Source organism: Macaca mulatta, chromosome 10 (genome assembly GCF_049350105.2).
Source record: "Macaca mulatta isolate MMU2019108-1 chromosome 10, T2T-MMU8v2.0, whole genome shotgun sequence".
NCBI lineage: Eukaryota > Metazoa > Chordata > Mammalia > Primates > Cercopithecidae > Macaca > Macaca mulatta.
The window spans coordinates 61,628,658-61,650,924 of NC_133415.1; the positions used below are offsets into that span (position 1 = coordinate 61,628,658).

Consider the following 22,267-nt stretch of genomic DNA (forward strand, 5'->3'; position numbering starts at 1 on the left):
TAGAAACGCTGGTTGGAGAGCACTCAGAGGGTGGCCGTGAGTTTACAAGGGATGCTGCAGTTGATTGACAATGGTATGATGGCCTGATTAGGCTGAAATAAGGCCTCCATCAGCCTCTAGAACTACCTTGGCTGTTGGATGGAGTGGAAGGGCTGCAGGAGGGCCTGCCTGCACATAGCAAACACGAGAGGCAGCTGTGGGTGCTGGCTGCTGGGCCTGGTGGGCCACACCAACTATGGTCGGGTTAAACACCCTGTAGCCAAGGTTAATATCTGAGCCTCAGACCAAATTGGCGGTTAAAGCCAGTACTCAGGACATTCTGTTGGTCTAGAGAGGGAGAACCACTCAGCTGGCTTAATGAGAGAACAGACATAGATCTGGGACTTTGTCAGCAGATGCAAGTCTGGAGCCACCTCACAGCAGAGAGGAGCAGGAACCCAGAGTATGGAAGCCCCTTTCTCTCCTGCACAGCGCCTGCAGCACAAGGCACTCACAGCACCATCGTGGGCAGCAGTAGATGGATTAGAAACCACACGGCCCTGATAGGAGTTGAACCTTGCTTCAACTGACTCTTGATCTGACACGAGATTGTGCTAATTGGAAGATACCGAGATACTATTAAAAAAGAAGATGAAATTCTCTTGTTTCAACCCCTATTACTATTGACTGTCAACTTCCCAAAAGACCTCAGAAAAACCTGTTAATGGAACAAAACCAAATTTATTAGATTTACTGTAGTATAAGAGAATACCACCTTGGTAGAGTCTTGACAGTGTCTCAGATTGACAAAGTCAGAGTCTGCACTGGGGGACTTCTAAGGTAGCTTCTGCAAGGTGGGGAGTGGCTTGGGACTGGGCAGGGTTTCTACCCTAACAGTTCTCAATTGGTAAGCCCCACAAGGCCAAGGGTCTTGAAGCAACCCTTGATAAGAAATATACTGGATTTGATAAGCTAGCTATTTTAGTGGATTTACTGCCTTATTTTTGACAAGCAAGTCTTCCTGAAGCAAGCAGGTACGTGATTTTTGCTTAGTTCCAACATTGTTTAATACAGGAACAAAAAAATGACTGACCCCAGTGTTGTTTTAAGACACTGACTGGAAGCTATGCTGACTTCAGTTCTCAAGGGGTGAAGAATTGTGAGAGGAATGGTATAAATTTGTTTTAAAAAGTGGCATTTTGGGGGGTCTTTCTTAGCACATATTTTTAACATGTTTCCTTTTAGCACAGTTTTAAATTTCAGAAAACCTTCAAAGGTAGTACAGAGAGTTCCCATATATCCCCCACATCCATTTTCCCCTATCATTAAAATCGTAATGTGGTACACTTATCACAATTAATGAACCAGGATTAATACATTATTACTAACTGAAGTTCATACTTCATTCAGATTTTCTTAGTTTTCACCTTATGTCATTTTCCTGTCCCAGGATCCCACCCAGCTACCACGGATGTTTAGTTCTCAAGTCTCCCTAGGTTCCTCATGGCTGTGACAGTTTCTGACTTTTTCCTTTTTCTGATGACGTTGACAGTCTGAGGAGTGCTGATGGAGGAGCATTTTGCAGAATGTCCCTCACTTGGCATTTGTCTAATGTTTTACTCATAATTATCCTGGACTGATGGTTTTTGAAAGGAAGACCACAGAGAAAAAGAGCCATTCTTAGCACATCATATCAAAGGCACATTCTACAGGTTGAGTCTCCCTTATCTGAAATGCTGAAGACCAGAAGTATTTCAAATTTTTAATTTGTTCAGATTTTGAAATATTTGCATATACATAATGAGATATCCTGGGGATGAGACTGAAGTCTTAACAGGAAATTTATTTTTGTCTCATATACACCATATACCCATAGCTTAAAGGTAATTTTATAAAATTTTTAAATAATTTTGGGCATGAAACAAAATTTTGAATGTGTTTTGACTTCAATCTGTCACGAGATCAAGTGTAGAATTTTCTGCTTGTGGCACCATGTTGGCACTCAAAATGTTTCAGATGTTGGAGCGTTTGGATTAGAGAATGTTCAACTTGTATCAGCATGACTCATGATTGTTGACATTGACCTTGATCACCTGGCTGAGGTGGTGTTTGTCTGGTTTCTCCGCCGTAAGTTTCCTTTTCCCCTCTTTTCATACTGTGCTCTTTGGAAGAAAGTCACTACATGCAGTCTAGTCTTCAGGAGCAGGGAGTTATGCTTTACCTCCTGGAGGGCAGAATTTCTGCATAAATGATTTGGGAATTTCTGCAGAGACCTTTGTCTCCTATCCCATTTATTCATTTATTTTATTATTTTTATATCAATATGAAATCATGAATATTTATTTTATACTCTGGGTTATAGTCCCATATTGTTTTATTTATTTTGTTGGTCTAATTGTTCCAGCTTTGGCCATCAGGAGATCTTTCCGTTGTTTCCTTTGTCCCTTTGACATTTCTCCACCATTGTGTGCTTTTTTTTTCCCCCCCAGTCACTTCCTTGCTTCCTGGAACTGCAAGCTGTGCCATGTTCATTGTATATATTTTGTGACGCAACCGTGTCTCCAAAGAACCCTGGTTCCTTTTATCGGAGAATGGTAGAGAAATGAAGATCTGGGTGCTAGGTTTACTCATTGCTACTGGGGTGTCATTTTTTCTAGTGGCATTTCTCTTTTTTCCATGTGTGTACTACATTTGTGACCCCTTCATTTGTGAATCTACTTTTATTCTTTCAATAACAAGGTCACTTGAGAAGCCATAGAAGTCAGCCAGAGTGACCTGAAAACTTGGTCTCTCGCAGTAAAGATATCTCACTGTACAAAAACGGTTTAAACTGCAGAAGAGTCTTCCATGCACTGCAGCTCCAAAAAGTTAAACATGATCTCTCAGATGGTTTAGAGCTTTGTCCCCACCCAAATCTCATGTCTAATTGTAATCACCCGGGGGGGCCTGGTAGGAGGTGATTTGATCATGGGTGCAGTTTCTCATGGTTTAACACCATCCCCCTTGGAGCTGTAGTCACGATAGTGAGTTCTCAGGAGATCTGGGGATGTTTTGGTTTGTTTGTTTGTTTGTTTGAGACGGAGTTTTGCTCTTGTTGCCCAGGTTGGAGTGCAGGCGTGCTATCTCAGCCCACTGCAACCTCTGCTTCCCAGGTTCAAGCAATTCTCCTGCCTCAGTCTCCCAAGTAGCTGAGATTGTAGGTGCCTGCCACCATGCCTAGCTAATTTTTTGTATTTTAAGTATATAGGGATTTCACCATATTGACCAGACTGGTCTCGAACCCCTGACCTCAGGTGATCCACCCACCTCAGCCTTCCAAAGTTCTGGGATTACAGGCATGCGCCACTGCGCCCAGCTGATCTGGTTGTTCAAAAACGTGTAGCACCTCCCCTCTCTCTGTCTTCCTCCTGCTCCACCCAGGTGAAGTGCTGGCTTCCCCTTTGCCTTCCACCATGATTATGAGTTTCCTGAGGCCTCCCAAAATGCCAGCATCATTCTTCTGGTATAGCCTGTGGAACCATGAGCCAATTAAACCTCTTTTCTTTACAAAGTACCCAGTCTCAGGTATTTCTGTATAGCAGTGCAAGAACGGACTGCTACAGTCTCCATTTGTTACATACCGAAAACAACAGAGAAGTTTTCATTTTTTCAAAGCAAATTCAAAGTTTTGAACAAGGCAAATTATAAGTCTGGCAGGCAAAGCCCCCATCTTGGTGTGACTGATGACTGCTCACAGTGCTGTGATGAATGGGTCCCTAAACCAAACACATCAATACCTACTGGGCGTGGGAAGGACAACGTTTGTTACCTTTAGCGAGGTTAAACCCTTTTCTCTCAGACATCGTGTTAAAACAGGCTCCATAGTTACAGTTTGATCCCAAGACAAAGAAAGAAAGGTCAATGATTAAAGGCAATTCTTTACCATCACATTAAGATGTGACAAATTTGTCTCTTCTTCACTGACAATATTTTGCTGCTTCTGCAAAACCAAGATTAAAGAGAGAGAGAGAAAAAAAAAAACCAGAAAAGTAAAAGAAAGACTAAGATTTTTAAAATTTTCCATTTCAGTTTCCTGGTTGTTTCTGTTTGTTCATTTAGCTATTTTCCCTAATTGTTTTGAATACAGTAAAATCTCATACCATAAAAACTTTTTTAAAAAAATAAATAAAATAATTTTGGTATGGAGAGTTGGCATTTGATTCTAGTGAAGATTTGAGCTTCAGTAAAGGAAGTAAGGCTTAATGAGACAATTTCTAAAAAGAAAACCTTCATGTAATTGAAATGTTAAAATATTTTATAATTCTATCGCCTAGCATATATTCACCCTGGGCAGCTTATGGGTCTTTGGGTGTCCATCTTTCCCAAGAAGCTTTCAGAGCAAGATGCCCCCGGTCTTTCTCATACACATTGTCATGGGAACTGTTTCATGAACCATAGCTGAGTGTGGCAGGACTGAGCGATACATCCAATGACACAACTGAATCCTGGCACTGATCCAGGGGACAGCATTGTCTGTGAGCTGCTCGATGAGTTGGCCTGGTATGAAAACCTGGGTAGGTTGTGGTATACCATACTGGATCGTGATTGATCAGCCAGTCAACTCCTCTCTCTCTGGAAAGGAGATGGACCCCCCAGAGTGATTTTAGGATCACCAGAGTTCCAATAATCACCTGAATTGTGATAAAAAATGTTTCTGGTCTCCATAAGCCCTGGCTTTTGGCTGCTGAGATAGCTTTTTGTGCTTTTTAACATCCTGGAAAGCACTTTTAATAAAAATTATCTCCTGTGGTTATCTGAGCACATCTTGGCTCCTTGAAACTTAAGAATCTAACATAATGGTAACACATTAAATGACCAAGAGTATATACAGTAGGTTTCTTGAGGGCAGTTATCAAGTCTTATCTTTATATCCTAAGTGGGCACATTTAGCAAGTACAGACACTCTCAGACTTATAATGGGGTTACTTTCCCATAAACCCATCATAAGTTGAAAATGCATTTAATATACCTAATCTCGTGAGCATCATAGCTTAGCCTGGCCTGCCTTAAATTTGTTCATAACACATCAGCCCACAGTTGGGCAAAATCATCTGGCAGCACAGTATACTGTAGAGTCCCAGTTCTTACCCTTGTGATCGTGGCTGACTGGGAGCTGTGGCTCACTGCCACTGTCCAGCTTCAGGAGAGAGTATTGTATGGTATATTACTAGCCTGGGAAAAGATCAGAATTCACTGATATTCTGATCGGTTCAGAATTCACTGAACTATGGTTTCTACTGAATGTGCATTGCTTTCTCACCATTAAGTAAAAAATTTTAAGTCAAGCCATGGTAAGTCAAGAATCATCTGTACTCAATAGTGAATATGATTAGTGAATGAATGAGTGAGCTAACAAGAGCCAGAGAGAGTAAATGAATTACCCGAGGCTACTGAGAAAAGAGGTCAACATAATGTCTTGTCCGTGTGTTAAACAGTACTGAAACTAGTCATTCTTTCCTGTCTGTATGTTTTTTTTTTGTTTTTTTTTTGTTTGTTTTTCTTTTTCTTTTTTTTTTTTTTTTTGAGACGGAGTCTCACTCTGTGCCCCAGGCTAGAGTGCAGTGGCGCAATTTCGGCTCACTGAAAGCTCCGCCTCCCAGGTTCACGCCATTCTCCTGCCTCAGCCTCCTGAGTAGCTGGACTACAGGCGCCCGCCACCACGCCCGACTAATTTTTTGTATTTTTAGTAGAGACGGGGTTTCACCGTGTTAGCCAGGATGGTCTCGATTTCCTGACCTTGTGATCCGCCCGCCTCGGCCTCCCAAAGTGCTGGGATTACAGGCGTGAGCCACCGCGCCCAGCTCCTGTCTGTATGTTAAATAATACTAAGACCAAGCAAAAGTAGCTGAGTTGCATGTTCCAGGGATACCTGTTTCTGAAAATTAGACCATAAATGAGCTAAACAATTCATGTATTAAGGCAAACCATTTCCTCAGAAAGACTGACTTCTTAGCCTGGCCTTGCTGTGCCCAGCTAATTGAAAGCTGTAATAACATAAACTCCGTGCAGTTCAAACCAGCTGCCTACATGGAAGAGAACATCTTAAAAATCACTCAGCCTAAGTCCTAGGGCGCTATTGACACCCTACCCTAATTTTCATTTCCAGCCACTATTAAGACCCATCAAGGTGGTGTTCTATCTTACTATGGTGTGACTTACAGTTTTGTGTGATAGAAAGATTTTTCTGGTGGTCTTCAGGGGAATTGATGGTCAATACAACACAATCAGTTTTCAGTTCCCTTTTTCTTCTTTTTAAAACATGATTTCACATTTCTCTGAATGTGCAAAAATCTACTAAGCACAGGGAAGTACGGGTGTCATTGCTTTCCTACAAGGTCTTGGAGCATGAAACAAGCCATTTTCTTTTTTGTTATTTGCCTAAGGAATAAAATTATTGGACTAGAAGTTATTTCAAAAATCTTTCCAATTCTAAAATTTGGGTTTCAGTAAATCTAGGGAAGTGCTCACTAAATTCAATTTTGAATAAACATCATAATTGTTCTCTACCGTGTTGAATACAGAAGAAATCCAACATTGTCTTGATTCTGAGATAGAAAGTGGTTTATGGCACATGGCAAACTGTGTTAAGGCCCTCTGGCCCCTTGAACACTGAATTTAATTTCTCAAATATACACAAAAATGCACAGCTTCAGACTTGCAGTAAAGTGTCTGTTGTGAGAGTTGTTTTAACCCAAATGGCTCTAAAACATGGCTGTCAATTCCAGACGTTTCCAACTGGATGAGACAACAGCCACCACATGTCACACAATGCACCACACGCAATGTAAACATACCATTCACGTTCACACTCAGATATTTATGGCATTTTCCGTGGTTGCCATGTCAACCCATGGAGCAACCAGGCCATTAAATCATGCTGTCAGCAGGCCAAGACAGTAACACTACAAAAAAATTCCAGTTGCTGACATGAAACATTACATTTATCATTTCAAGACCTGTTTTTTTCCAGCTGCCTCTTGCTTTATGCTCTTCACTGCTTTCGAGCTGGTCTTTTAGGGTACAAGGAGAATACAAATGAGCTGTTTAAAATGCAATGAAAATCCCAGTCAACTCTTGAGTATTTTTACTTTCATAGAACTTATTTTTTTAGGGTGATAATCTTGAGGTCACATGTCAAGAGAAGGGACGGGCTGAGAACTGACATATTATTGATATAACTGGCCAGTTTTTAACTTTCCAGCCTGGATTCAGTCTTTTATTTCCCTCCTCTGCATGAACTTGTTCTCAGCAAATGTCTACATTTCAAGCACATTCACTCTAATTTCTTCTGAACTCTGATGTCTTCTGAAACTCTGATTTCTCCTTAGGAGTTCTCATTAAAAACATTTTCAGGGTCATATAGAAAGAAGGCATGCAGAAAGACTCATCAACAGATAGAGAGGTCGGCTCTACAATCAGTAACAGAGACAAAGAACAGACTTTTTAGGGCAGTCCTGATTTTTCATGATTATATTAATTTCAGAAAAGGTGAATCATTGAATGTATAACTGGATGTAATTTAAATGTTCTACCACTAGAAGGCTTTTCATATAAATTCACAATCAGAAGAAGTTTTTCCTGTCATACTATGCATTAAGAATTTTAGAAAATAAGGACATTGTGACATTTTGGTATATGTGATGATGCAATTGTCATACCATGACGACTGTACATGAATAGAAGGACGATGCAAAGCCAGCCTGCCTTGCCTCGCGCTGTCTCTCCTCTCCGGCAGCTGTGCTTCCTCCTCTTCCCTTTGGCCACGTCTGAGCACATTAAGCTTGCAGGATTGTGATGGGAATTAAAGGCATTTCAGCTACTCATGTGCACAGCGCTCTTCTCCTCTTTCTACCTGGAGAACAACACTAAGAAGGTACAATCAGTGAGAGCTTTCAGAGGAGAACAAGCCTGGATGAGAATCTTCTCAAACTGGGCATCAGAACAGCTTTCTCCTCCTCACCCATCTGCACACAGCCCTCGAAAGGCATGCCATCCCACAGACATTTTTCTTGAAAAAAGAGATGGAATGTAATCAGGGAATGTGAAAATAAAAGAAGAAATGATGGGTTAGAGAACATCCAGGCTATTCTCGTGGAGCAGATGCCTGGGGGCAGAGGTGAGAGAGGCTGGGAACAAACCCCAGGTCCTCAGACACCTGCTAGCTCACGGGCAAGTGGAAGAGGCAGAGCCTTACAGAGCTGACTTTGAGACAGGCAAACTGGGGACCAGAGCTGGGACTGGATAATATGAACTGGGTCTTCAAAGATGGGTTAGCAATTTCTGACACTTGTATATGGGGGATAAGAAACTTCTAGACTGAAGAAACCCTTGAACATATATGCCCAGGGCTAGAGAAATAATGATGCAGTCCCAGAAAGAAAAAGTAGATCCTGTGCTTTCAAAGCAGATTAGGCAAGATATAGGAAAGGGCCAAGCCAGGGAGGGCGACGAGTGCCTGGGTGAGGAGACTGCAGCAAGAGAAGTTACAGTGGAAAGGGATGTGGTCAGATCCATGTTCTTGGGTGATGTTTGTAAACGAATCTGATGAGAAAGGAGATGAAGTCATGAAATCATTGGACGTTCATTAGAATAATTGGATTTAGGAGACAGCAAAGATAATAATAATGATAAAAGAGAATTTAAAATTATCATTCAAAGTCTGAATGTATTGGGGTGTGGCGAAAACTCCTCTCCCAGAAATTTGAGTGTAAAAACAATACCTTTAGAATGAATAAATAATAGTATAGTCACACAAAGTAATAGTATACCGCAGTGAGAAAAGAGTGAGCTATAAACACAAAAATATGGTTGAATCTCGCAAAGATAAAAGTGGAGAAAAAGAAGCCAGTCACAGAACAGTCAATATGATGTGACTGCAATTATTTAGAGTCCCAAAACGAATCATGCTGCTGGTTAGATGGTTGGGATCTTGGGGAGGGTAAAGTCATTGACTGGAAGGGAAATAGCCCGTGGTTTCCAAGGGGCTGGTAGTGTTCCGTCTCTTGATTTGGGTGCTGGTTGCAGGATGTGCTTGGGTTGTGAAAAATCACCGGGTGGTACATTTATATGTTCACTTTTCTTTTCTGCCTGTTAAACTTTGATAAAAGTTTTTACAAAAATGCTTTGGGGATCTTAGTTTAAGGAGGCGGATTGACTGACAGATGATCTTTAAATGTCCAGCCCTTGAATCTAAATACAAATCGGGGTAAACAAGGCCATGTTTCTTGGATTCCAGGAAATTAGGAACTATGATTCAGCAAGTTAGAGCATTGCATCATGTAGTGAAACCCCACATCTCTCGGTCGTAGTCCTCCCACCTCTCAGCCAGACTTGGACGCTAGCTTAGCAGCCACAGGCCTGGAAACAGTCCGCACAACCAACTCATTGTCTCATTCATTTCAAGGATGTAGAAAAATAAAAAGTGATAAGGGCAAGGGTGGGAGGCTATCTCTTAGCAGCTTCAGAATAAAACCAGTAGAGCTCAGTTCCTGCCAAGAACTCAAGAGAAATCCATCATTCCTCTTGCCTGGCCTGTGGTCAGCGCCACTGTGGTGATAAGCAGAGAAGCCTGTAATGATTAACTGGGCATGTACGTACAATGGTCACCCACACACACAGACTTCTTATCATCCAGGAGCCCGGCACTTTAACACTGAATCATACCCATGTTCGGAGAAGGAAGTTTGCAGCCACTAACACACTTCAAAATTTGGATTCAGCTTTAATTCCTGTAGTTCACTATAACCCTTCCCAACTGCTTCCTACCTAGATGAAAAAGAAGTAATTGAATTAAAAAAAAAAAGTCCCAAGTTGTTCTGTGGGTGGATTACTAAGAAGCATTTCTTAATAAGAAGTTTCCATAAATGCATTTAATAGATTGTTTGCAGATTATTAACCCCTTGAAAAGGAAGAAGGAACAAAGAATGAACGTAGTGTTAGAATAAGGCAAGTACTCAGAAAAATAATGCCATCTATATTCAGAAAAATCTCCTTATATTATTCACATTACTTCAATAGTACATATAAAATTCCTGTAAAGTTGTGGCTTATAAGCAATTCTTTCAACTTCCCATCAGAGCTAGTTTAAGCAGCAACATAGTTTTTAAAAATATTTTTTGGAAACTCTGATATAGAATGCATTACATTTATTATATAGAACTCAGTACTATTCAGAGCTGTTTTCCTGATATGAACATACTTGAGATCTCTTCCCCTTCCTCCCTGCTTTACATTTCTGTCATTCATTCCTTCAGCAAATGTCGCTGAGCACCTTCTGTGTGCCAGGCCCTGTTTAGATTATTGGGGACATGGAGGGCAGTAAGTTAGGCCTCATCCAAGCCCACTGGACCTGACATTCTTGTTGCTGTGGCCTGGTGCAGTCTCATTCCCTCTGGTGCTGACTTTTGTAAATTCCTCCCAACTTTCCCCACCTCTAGTCTGTCAGCTTCCATCCCTTCCACAACTCTGGTTATTAGAGTGCTATCCTTACAGATCAAATCTGTTCATTTCACACCATCCTTCTTGCTTCCTTTCTGTCCTCCATTCCACAACAAAACAATACAAACATGCAAATTATTCCCCACCAAACAAAAGCAAAAGGAAACAAAATCTTTAATGGGATAAAAGGAAAGTTCATAGGATAAGAAAGGCATTCAGGGTCCTTTGAAATCTCATTCTAGATTTTTTCCCCAAGGTGATGCATGTCTTTCTTGGTGTCCTCTGTAGGCCTTTTGATGCCTCTCTATGTCAACAGTTTCCCTATTTTGCCTTCATTTAAGTGTGTCTTTTGCCAAGAACGTTCTCTCCCTCCATTTCTGTCTATACAAAGTTCCCCATGTTTTACAAGTCAAATTCAAATGCTTCCTCCTTCGTGAGACCTGTAGATAATGGTATCCTGCTGGCACCTCTTCCCAAATTCATGTTGATGTTGGTAGTTTGAATTCATCTGTGATGAGAATATTCACACCATGGAAACTGGCAAAAGCTGCAAATCAGAGCTGGATTTGTTGTTTTGTTGATTGTCTAGACTTAAGAAAGTGGTGGAGAAAATGTTGATATAGCAGGTTAAACTTAAAAATGGGCTGTGTTTATAGCCATTGTATTATGAAAACACATAAAGTACACTTCAGGAAATAATTTTTGAGTATTTGAAAACTGTTCTCCAATTCAACAAAGAAGCCGTTCATTCCACTGATGAACAAATGAAGTCCCAACATATGTCCTCATTGTTTCACTTTCATTTTACTACTTAACATCAACAAACACATCAACTAACATTCATGTTGGAGTTGCATTTGCTCGTCATTGAGGTGAGCTGCTTCTTTGCGGAATCTGAGAATGATCAAGAATTGATTTGTAGCCTGGGCATGATGGCTCATGCCTGTAATCCCAGTACTTTGGGAGGCCAAGGCGGGCAGATCACTTGAGGTCAGGAATTTGAGACCAGCCTGGCCAACACAGTAAAACCCCATCTCTACTAAAAATACAAAAATCAGCCGGGTGTGGTGGTGCCCACCTGTAGTCTCAGCTACTGGGGAGGCTGAGGTGGGAGGATGACTTGAGGTTGCAGGGAGGTGGAGATGGAAGTTGCAGTGAGCTGAGATTGCAGCACTGCACTCCAGCCTGGGCAACAGAGTGAGACTCCATCTCAAAAAAAAAAAAAAAAAAGAGTTGATTTGTAGTTGGCTATAAGTGCAAAAGTTCAGCAAAATCAACAAAAGAATTCTGTTAAAATCAATTAGCTATATGGAATTTATAATTAATATTTAAAAAAATATTTAATTGACAAAATACATATTCAAGGTATACTATGAGATGATATGATATATATATATATATACACACACATTGCATAATGATTACCACAGTCAAATTAACTAGCAGGTCCACTACTACTCCAGTTGCTATTTGTGTGTGTGTGTGTGTATGTGTGTGTGTTAATCCTTAAAATCTGTTCTCATAGAATTCCAAGTTATCAATACATTCCCCTATTATGCATTAGATCTATAGAACTTCTTCATCTTATGACTGAAACCTTGTGTCTTTTGACCAGTGTCTCCCTATTTCTCTCACCTCCCAGCCTTTGATCACCACTATTCTACTGTCTGCTTCTATGAATCAGACTTTTTAGATGCCATGTATTAGTGAGATTATGCAGTATTTACCTTTCTGTGTCTGGCTTATTTCACTTGGCATAACGTCCTCCAGGTTCATCCATTTTGTCACAAATGACAAGATTTCTGTCTTTTTAAGGGCTAAATAGTATTCCATTATATTCTACATTTTGTTTATTCATTGATCTCTTGTCAGTGGACACTTAGATTGTTTCCACGTCTTGCTTATTGCGAATGATGCTGGAATGAACATGAGGGTGAAGATAATTCTTCAAGATTCTGGTTTTGTTTCCCTTGGATATATTACCAGAAGAGGAATTGCTGGATCATATGATAATTCTAGTTTTAAATTTTTGAGGAATCTCTATACAGTTTTTCATACTGCAGCACAAGTCTACATTCCAAGCAACCACAAAGGTTCTCTTTTCTTTACATTCTCGCCAACACTTGTTATTTCTTGTCTTTTTGATAATAGCCATCCTAAGAGGTGTGAAGTGATAACTCATTATGGTTTCGATTGTCACTTCCCTGGTGATTAATGATGTTGTACACCTTTTCATGTACTTGGCCATTTATATGTCTTCTTCGGAAAGATACCTACTCATTTTTAATTGAGTTATTTGTTTTTTTGCTATTGAGTTGTGTAAGTTCCCTATATATTTTGGATATTAATCCCTTATCAGATTTATGGTTTGCAAATATTTCCTTCCATTTCATAGGCGGCCTTTTTGTTTTGTTGATTGTTTCCTTTGCTGTGTAGAAGCTTTTTAGTCTGTGTCATCCTGCTTGCTTATTTTTGCTTTCGTAGCTTGTGCTTTTGGTGTCATACCAAAAAAAAAAAAAAAAAAAAAAAAAAAAAAAAAAAAAAAAAAAAAAAAAACCATTGCCAAGACCAATTTCAAGGAGCTTTTCTCCCATATTTTCTCCTAGATATCTGTAATAAACACACACACACACACACGCACACACACTTTTTGCCAGAGAGCCATTTGTTAGACATTTACCAGGATATAGTAGTCCCTCCTTGTTCATGATTCTACCATTTCCATTACCTGTGGTCAACCACAGTCTAAAAATATTAAATGGAAGATTCTAGAAATAAACACTTCATAAATGCGAACTTGTGTGCCATTCTGAGCAGCATGATGAAATTCCTCACTGTCCCACTTGGTCTTGTGCGAGACATAAATCATCCCCTTGTCCAGCTGTAGACACCACCATCCATCAGTCACTTAGTGGTCGACTTGGTTATGGTATGTAGGATTTGGTGCTATCTACAGTAGCAGGCAACCAGTGAGGTCTTGGAATGTATTCCTCAAGCATAAGAGGGCACTACCGTACCACTGTCAAGCTGTAGGCAAGTATCCTCTGGGATTGCTTAACACAGGAGGTAGAGGGAGGACTGCCCAGCTTACCTGCTCACTTGCCCCTCATGTGGCTCCTCGGAGGCCCCTGCGCTACCATGTACATGTGATGCCCCAGCAGCTGCTTCTTGCTCCAGTCTCCTCCTGCGGTTATTGTGGCTGAGCCTTCCCTCAGACCTTGTTCCTCCATCCCTGTAATCCTAGATGTGTTCTTATTCTAGGCAAGTCCTCACATATTTGTCCTGTGTTGGTTAAGCTCTCTAAGCCTTAGTTTCTCCATCTGTAAAGTGGGAACAATATTAGTATCTACCTCAGAGCATTGTTGTAAGTAAAAAGAGGGTAATGAATGAGAAACTCTTGGCCCACCACCCTGGCACACAGTAGGAATAATACTAATAAGCATCTCAATGGCAAATGTGGCAAATATCTGCTGAGTGCTTGTGAGACTTCCTTTGGAATCTCTATTCATTTACTTTTCATGGCAATCCAGTGAGATGGATTCCATGTCACTCCCATTTTACAGATGAAGAAACTGAGGCACACACAGATTAAGAAATGTGTCCAGAGCCCCACAGTTGGGGATGTTCGGTAAGCTACTATTGAAGAGTTAGATAACATCAAAACATGGTTTTCAGATATACTCCTCTTTTCTCTTTTTTTTTCTCCACCCATTTTTCTTTATTGTTACATACTGTCTTATTTCCCCCTCTTGCTGCATTTCTGATTCCTCACTTCAGCTTTAGCCACTTGAAAGGAAAGGGAGAAAACATCAAAGAAGATTCTTTATTTTTCTGTGAGTGCTTTGCTTTCTTTGGTGCTTCCTTTGGAGTTTTATGGACTTTTAAAAAAATTATTTTGATGTAACTTCAAACTTGTAGAAGAGTTGCAATATCTGTGCAAAGAAGTAGCATATACACTTCATTCAGATGACACATTTATTTCGATTTTCTGTCATGTGCTTTATCCTTCTTTCTCTTTGTCTTCTCTCCACCTATTGTTTGCCAAACATCAAATTGATGCTGTCCGCTGTCCACTCTCCTGGCTTTATAGACCATTGTACCAACAACTTGTTTCTCCAATTCCTTTCCTCTATATTCTCACGTATGGTCAAAGTTATAGTTGCCTTTTCTAAGTACGATTTTCTTCCTGTCTGTTCACAGCAGAGTCCTTTCAGCCACAAGTCTTAATAGTTTGCATGAGTGTTAATCTGCTTCTCACAGAGTCACCATGAAACACACCTTAGACAGGTATGCACTATGCTGTCCAAAACCCTTGGGTCCAAATGTGTTTCAGAATCCAGCAACTTAAAGATTTTTAAAGATAAGATGAACAGTATTCCATGTGTTTAATAATATACCCAGTGGGGTCTAGGGGAGCAACCCTATAATCAAACACAAATATTTCTGCAGCAAATGCATGCAGAATAAACAGAGATTTTACATATTCTCAGTTCAGTTCACATCATGTTAAAATTTCAGTATTCAGAGTTTCTTGCTTTTTGGAATTGCACACAAAGGGTGCTGTACTTTTTTATATGGTAGGGGATAGGTTCAGATAAATACTTTAGTGACTGATCAACTATATAGCATCTAAATTGCCTAAAATTTAGTAAGTAGATCAATTTTGTTTTAATTCACATATTACAATTATTATAATTTCAATAGAACATAAAAAACAGGATATTGACAGCTAAATATCCCTACATACACCAGAGTAGGATTAAAGTTTTAAAGATAAAAAGCAAAGACTAATGCTTTGTTTTACAACAAAAAGGTCTTCTTTGAAGTCATAGGGAAACAAGGTCTCAGCCGTAGCAAATGGCATGGCCTTCCAAGAGAGCAGGACACATTGTAACTATGGGGACTCCAGACTGTTAATAACATTCTATATTAAAGAACAGATGGTCTGTAATCCCAGCACTTTGGAAGGCCAAGGCTGGCAGATCACCTGAGCTCAGGAGTTCGAGACCAGCCTTGCCAACATGATGAAACCCCGTCTCTACTAAAATACAAAAATTAGCCAGGTGTGATGATGGGCACCTGTAATCCCAGGTACTCAGGAGGCTGAGGCAGGAGAATCTCCTGAACCCAGGAGGCAGAGGTTGCAGTGAGCTAAGATCGTGTCACTGCACTCCAGCCTGGGTAACAGAGGGAGACTGTCTCAAAAAAAAAAAAAAAAAAAGAATAGACAGGTCTATGTACCAGATCACAGTCCTTACAACACATTAGTTCACATAAGTGCAAATAATATAGTCTATTTTATAGTGGCACAGCTTGTTATCACATAAAATTGCCAGCCTCCTCATTGTATTGTATACTTCTTATGCTGACTAAATAGACAGAATGAATATTCCCTGATGTAGCAACCTCTATTGAGACTTCTTTTCTCTGAAACTTTTTAAAAATACAAACTTTCTACCAAATTCCACCTACCATGAGATTGGACACTACCTCAAACTTTTCCCAAATGACTTCATGAGTAATATTCATTTGGTACCTGTAGTAGAATTTATGTATTCTAAGCTAAGAGCTGATACTAAACAAATATTTGAGATTGGTTTCAATAAATCTAAGGAAAAAAATAGCAAATTTCAGTTGGGATGCGACTTAAAAATATCCTAAATATAAAAAAGTTTTTGTGATTAATTTGCTGTTACGTATAATATATTCTCAATATTCACTTACTGACGTTGATTCACTTTATGCCATTTTAAGCATTGGGAAACAAATTTAAACCAATTGCCACAGTCATAAGTGAAATCAGAGTCCCAGTGATGTTATGTTTTACAGACTTCAGTGTAAGTAATGAATTGCCCAATACATCATGGATGATTTTAAGATATCGCATTTTCGAGTGAGAGACCAGAAATCACATTTGCCAAAAGAACACATTTTTTCCCAAGAATGCAGCAAGGCTCCCCATCCCCAAGAGCAAACATCTTTTTTTTTTTTTTTTTGATGTTGCCCTTAAAATATGAAGCTGAAGCTCAGAGTTAAGCACATCCTAGAACTGGGAACTCTCACCAGCACCAGGTCCAGGGAAGTAGGCAACTTTGCCCCTGGCTTATTTTTTTAAGGAGACTGTGCCTGTACTCTCTGAGCAAAGTGGCAATATCTGCAGCTGCCTGCCCGCCACCAGACAACCAGTCCGATGTGAATTATTTAACAGAAAGTATTGCAACCTCCACTCACAATAGAGGAGGCTTCAAGATTTGTGGGTGACACTCTGACAGGCTGCACGATCAAAGCCAGGATTTTAGAGGAGAGGTGCAGTTGAGCAGTGCCTGCTGGCCAAGGAGCCGTCGTGACCTAGGGGCAGAGGAAGAATGCCAATCCATGCCGCGAGGGCGGCACATTCCAAGGACTAAACCAGAAGAAGTAAGGCCAAGTGCTGGCAAGAGGGAGCCACAAACCAGAATGATTACGTTTTGAAAGCACTGCTTCCCGGCTCAGACATAAAATTATATTTAAATGTCCTGCCTCTGTGCAATCAAAAGAAGCTAACTGAAAGAAACACGCACTTCAAGGCTGTAAATCTGAAACTTCCTAATCCCCGAAAGTCCACACTAGACTTCTTGCCTCCATGGAAACAACAAAGCATTCAGCCAACTGATTGGCCTCCAATGAATTTTAGATAAGACAGCTTGGAAGGGAATGGATGTGATTTTAATGCAGAAGAAAGCGCTGGAAGGGAGGTCCACTTGGTTCATATTTGAATAAAGCAAACAAGGCAGACGAAAGGCTGACAGCTGTAAATGACATTGTCAGTACAAAAATTATCAGCCAGTTTACAATCTGTTTGCTTATGTTGAACAAACAGACTGTGTGTGGCATCCTTCGGCCTGGTGAATGGCAGAAATACTTGCGGGCTTCAGAAAAGCTATCTGCTCTCCTGCAGCCCGGCCACAATTAGATCGCCATTTGACAGCCACACTGAAAAGGAAACTGTGTCCTCTGCCTTCCCCCACACTCCCTTGCCTCTTTGCTTTCCCTTTTCCTTTCTTTCTGTTTCTTGGTCTTCTTCTTCATAAGACAAGCACTGAAGTTGGGTAGAGACACTCGTCCTGTTGTATCAATGGCGTGAATTATGTTAGTTCTGTTGCTGGATCAAGTCGTTTACTGATGTGTCTGACATTCCAAGTGGGAGATCTTCAGTAACCTAGCAAGGCTCAGCGCCAACAGTCTTCATTTTTTATTCCTTACAGGAAGCAGAATCCGGGAGCTCCTGAAAGAATGCCACTTTTTTCTTCTTTGTGCAGCCTGTCTCGCAGACCGTTTGCTTTGAACTTGCTAGCATTGCATTTGGTGCCGAAACAAAACACAACGCAAGCAGGGCTGTGGAGCTCTATTCCCCCTGAGCAAGGCCCCGAAAGCCCAAGTTTCAGGAGGGAATAAAACCTAGTGGGCGCTACCGCTCCCTGGGAGCTATGCTGAGGGTGTAACCCAGCCCCCAACGTGAAAGGAGTGAGTTGTGTGGTCCCATTGCTTAATCCCCTCTGTGTTCTGCAAACTCATAACACAGAAATAGCTCCTTTTGTTCAAAAAGAATGGAAAGCAAACACAGGTACTAATTTTATCCCTCACGTTCTCAGAGGCTCCCTCTTGTTTAACTGCATCAGAGAGATTTAAGCTGCTGGGAGTGGCTTTTTTCACCAGGCCCAAGGCTATTTGGGCACTGGGAGCTTTTTACCTAAGATTCCAGTTCACCTTGGAGTAAGCGAGTGACACACCTCCTTGCCCTAGGCGACAAGTCACCTCTGTAGAGTGCACACACTGGAAAACAGAATAATTTCATAGGAAGACAACTGTCTACAAAACCTAGAGTTTTGATTTTCATCTTCTATCTTGTGTGTTGTCATTATTGATTGTGTCTTCTTGCTAGAGTTAGCCAAGAAGTTATTCATTTGAGGAGAGGATCAAGTCTTTCTGTTATGCCTTCCTTTCTTTTCTCCTTCTTTAATATAAAGAATCTATTTAGAGGTACTTGGTTTATTTGACCAGAAAAAAAAATGATGATAGGTGAGTAGGGTGTGTTTGTCACAGATAAAGGGCACATCACAGGCACACACAAAGCCGGAAGACTGTGGTAATTACTGGTAAGCAGCGAAGCATCAAAACACCTCTTGTATGAAAGTTCATCCAATTACCACTAACCTAGAGAGAAGAGTTATGTTGCACTGTGCTTTTCATTTTAATCTAAATGGCTGTTTCTTTTTCTCTGATATGGCGATCGGTCATAAAGAGTTGACCATCATTAAAACTGTTTGATTTGGAAGTCTGTAGTGTTTGGCTAAGAGGGTAAATGCAAATTTGATGAAAGAATAAGGATAAATTTACATATCAGCCTCAGCTCACATGGAGAGAGTAAACATTCTGTTTATCTCAAGTGTCACTTTATGATTTCAGTAGAATATAAAACTGACCTTGGCCCAGTCATTGCAAAAGGCCTAAATGAAATATACAGTTGTCTAAATACGATTTACTCAAGTAGAACTTGTCAGCAAACCTTGTGGAACTCAGCAAACAGGACTGGAGAGCACAGCGAAAGAATTTTGTTCTGATAAACTCCAAAATGAAATTCTGGAGCAAGGATTAGGTGAATAAGAAAGGTTAAGAAAAAAAATCCTACCTCATGAATTTTATGGTAATCATGGTGAATTAAAACATCCTGTTTAGCTGCAGTTTTAGGCTTTAGTTAACTAAAAATTAGAAAATGAAAACAAACAGAAAATTTTAAAAGCCAATGTTGACACTGTAATGTATAGTATTCTTTTACCAAACCTTTGTTTTATCATTTGGGGACAAGAGTAAGATCATGATTGGTTTGGTTTCTAGAAACTCTAATTGATTCCAGGAACTTTAACACTCCATAGGTAGTTTACGCTGCAGGAGGATAATTCCTTTTGGCTGTTTAAATCAACCACGTTTGCATTTTCCACAACATTTTAAATTAGTTTTTTCTTGGGCTAAGTCAACATTCATCACTGTGGTGAAGGAACATCAGACTTTGTTCATAATGGAGGCTTTTGAGTGTGCAGAAAAATATTCCAAGACAATTGCAGGCATCTGAACTGATGTTTCACCCCCACTTTCTTGTACCCAAAAGTTCAATGTGGAAAATGAAGGCATAAAATGAGATTCTTTTATGGAGAAAAGTTGATGGCATTAATAGAGTAAGGGGGTGGGGCTTATATACATACTTTTAATTTGAAGTATTCTAGAAATTTTGCCCACTGTAGAGCAAATAATAGCAATAATATTCTGAATGAAATAAAAGAAAGGTGAAGAAAATTTGGCAGAAATGAATGGTTTTAACTACAAAAGTAAAAAATATTCTTGTAGGACTTATTTATGCATTTACCTTTACAGCCCACAGAGTATTTTTAAAATAAATAATTATCTGTTTATATCCACATAGAATAATACAAAGCTTTAAAGAAGACCCCATAAGAACTTCATATCTGAGTACCATTTGCAACTGATTTACAAATAATGCCAGCATCCTTAGCGACTTCTTCAGGCAAGGTTATACTGAGAGTTTTTGCGGCTAAGTAGGTGAGCGTGCTAACATAAATGAGGAGAAAGTACCTCATTATTACCAAAACTGTAGCCAGGCTTTCCATGTGGGGTTTGAAAAGAGATTGACATGTTGCCCTCACTGCAAGGAGAGTAAAAACAAGTTTGTGTGGAGTGGGAGGGGAGGTTGTATATATCTGAGGAAGTCAGGCTGTTGAGATGCTTTTCCTCAGTGTCCCATGTTCACATACAGGTGAACTTGGAGTACTGCACACAGCATTGCTTCCAGCCTGAAGTGACTGTAAAACGCCAGCGAACAGAAGCTCAAGGCTGAGTAAAGGATCCTGCACACTCAACAGGCTCATCCTTCTCTGCACCCGAGATGTTTAGAGCCCCAGTTACAGAGCTTTCAGAAGGCGGAGTTCGCCCACAGCACACTGTTGATGCCTATCTAAGGAAGGAAGTTAACTATCTAAGGAATCTAAGGAAGTTAACTGAGAAGGGAAGGAATAATCTCCATAGAAAAGGGATTTGAGTACACAGAAGAGGATATGGGCCTGGCAGTGGGCACACTGTGAACTATGCACCATCATTGGCCTAAAACGCACCTCTGTGTGCATCGTTTACTCACGTTTAAAAATCACCCTCTACTTGTTCTCCTGTGACCCTCATTGGTCTATATCCAGACAGCACTGAAAGTGATAGCCAGAAAAAGTAGAAACAACCCACATGTTCATCCACTGACGAATGGATCAAAACATGTGGCGTGTCCATCCATACAAGGGGATATTGCCCAGCCGTCAAAAGGAGCAAAGAACTGATGCATACCACACCGTGGCTCATTCTCAATAGCATGTTCAGTGAAAGAAACCAGTCACAGAAGCCCATGTACTGTACGGTTCTATTTATATGAACTGCTTGGAGGAGGCACTTAGTGGTTGCCAGGGGCTTGGGATGGGGGTAGAGGGCAGGAATGGGTAGTGCTTCCCCCCTCAATGGGATTTCTTTGCAGGGTGATTAAAGCTTTCTAAAATTGGTATAGTGATGGTTGCACAAGTCTGTGAATACACTAAAACCACTGAGCTGTACATTTTAAACAGGTAAATGTTATGGTATATGAATTAAATCTCAATGAAGCTGTTAAAGAAAAAAAAAAAAAAAAGGAAGCAAAACCTGACATCTAGAGTGTTATGGAGCCAAAGACGAGCTTTCAAAAAGAACCGCGTAGGCCCCTGAGGAACCATGGAAAGCAACATGAATGTGAACTCCAAGCAGGCCATGGGCCATCTCTGACCGTTTCCACCCAGGTGAAGGGAGCTGGTGTCAGAATCATATCCTAACTTAAAACTGGTAAATATTTGTTGGTTATCTATGCTGTGCCAGGCATCGTGGCCCACAAGGGAGAGAACAAAACTCTTTGTGGAGCTCACAGTCGAGGAGAGAGGCAAATATATGCAGTTAGCCAGACCACAAGTGGCAAAACTGTGCATGTCGTTGACAGTGGGTTTGGAAGTGCAAGGGGTATCCACATACCTCTGGGAATCCCTGATGCAGAGCAGAGAAATCAGACAGCAAGATTTCTAAGTTTGGATTTTATTCTGTAGGTCGTGAGGAGTCTCCAAAGTTTCTTTAGAAGAAAAGTTATAAGATATTTAACAGAATCCAATGTTAGGATCTGTGCTGGATCCCAGCACAAACGCACGAACGCAGGCCTGAGGAGCTGTGATTCAGCAAAGCTTCAGGTCCAGGGAAAGCACCTGGAAGCTTCTCCCTTTGCAAACTTGTTGTAGGTTTAAGAGATTGTGTGGTTTTCCAAACACCTAACAAGATTCCGGATTGCATGAATACTATTAAGCCTCAGATGCAAGTTGGAGTAAGTTTAGCATTCTGAGACCTGAAGATCACATCTGAAGGGCAGCATTCAAGCCCAGATACCTCATTTCAAAAGGACCACATATAGAGGAATATGGGCAGGACTTGGAAAGAGTCACCAATTACATAACATACAGAAAGGTGGAAGAAAATGTGAAAAACCCACCTAGCCAGGGCAGGTGTCCAGCCTTACCAAGCCCCTACTATGGACTGGGTACTGTGTATCACTACCAGCATTACTTCATTTAATCCTCAGAACCCTAAAAGGGAGAAAATGAGTAATGATATTATCCCTATTTTACAGATTAAAAAACAAAGCAGTAGAGCAATTGAGGAATTTGTCTGAGGTCATTTAGTAAGTAGTGAAATTATTCCAACACAGATG

The 22,267-nt window shown here is 40.5% G+C and overlaps 1 long non-coding RNA gene across 1 annotated transcript; it reads left to right on the forward strand.

Annotated features, from left to right (window-relative positions):
* The first annotated feature begins 311 nt into the window (after window positions 1-311).
* On the forward strand, window positions 312-21,047 carry LOC144332241 (uncharacterized). Its single transcript, XR_013400142.1, has 4 exons — window positions 312-1,013; window positions 14,659-14,742; window positions 19,913-20,049; window positions 20,264-21,047. It is a non-coding gene; the product is annotated as an uncharacterized LOC144332241 (long non-coding RNA).
* The last annotated feature ends 1,220 nt before the right edge of the window (window positions 21,048-22,267 follow it).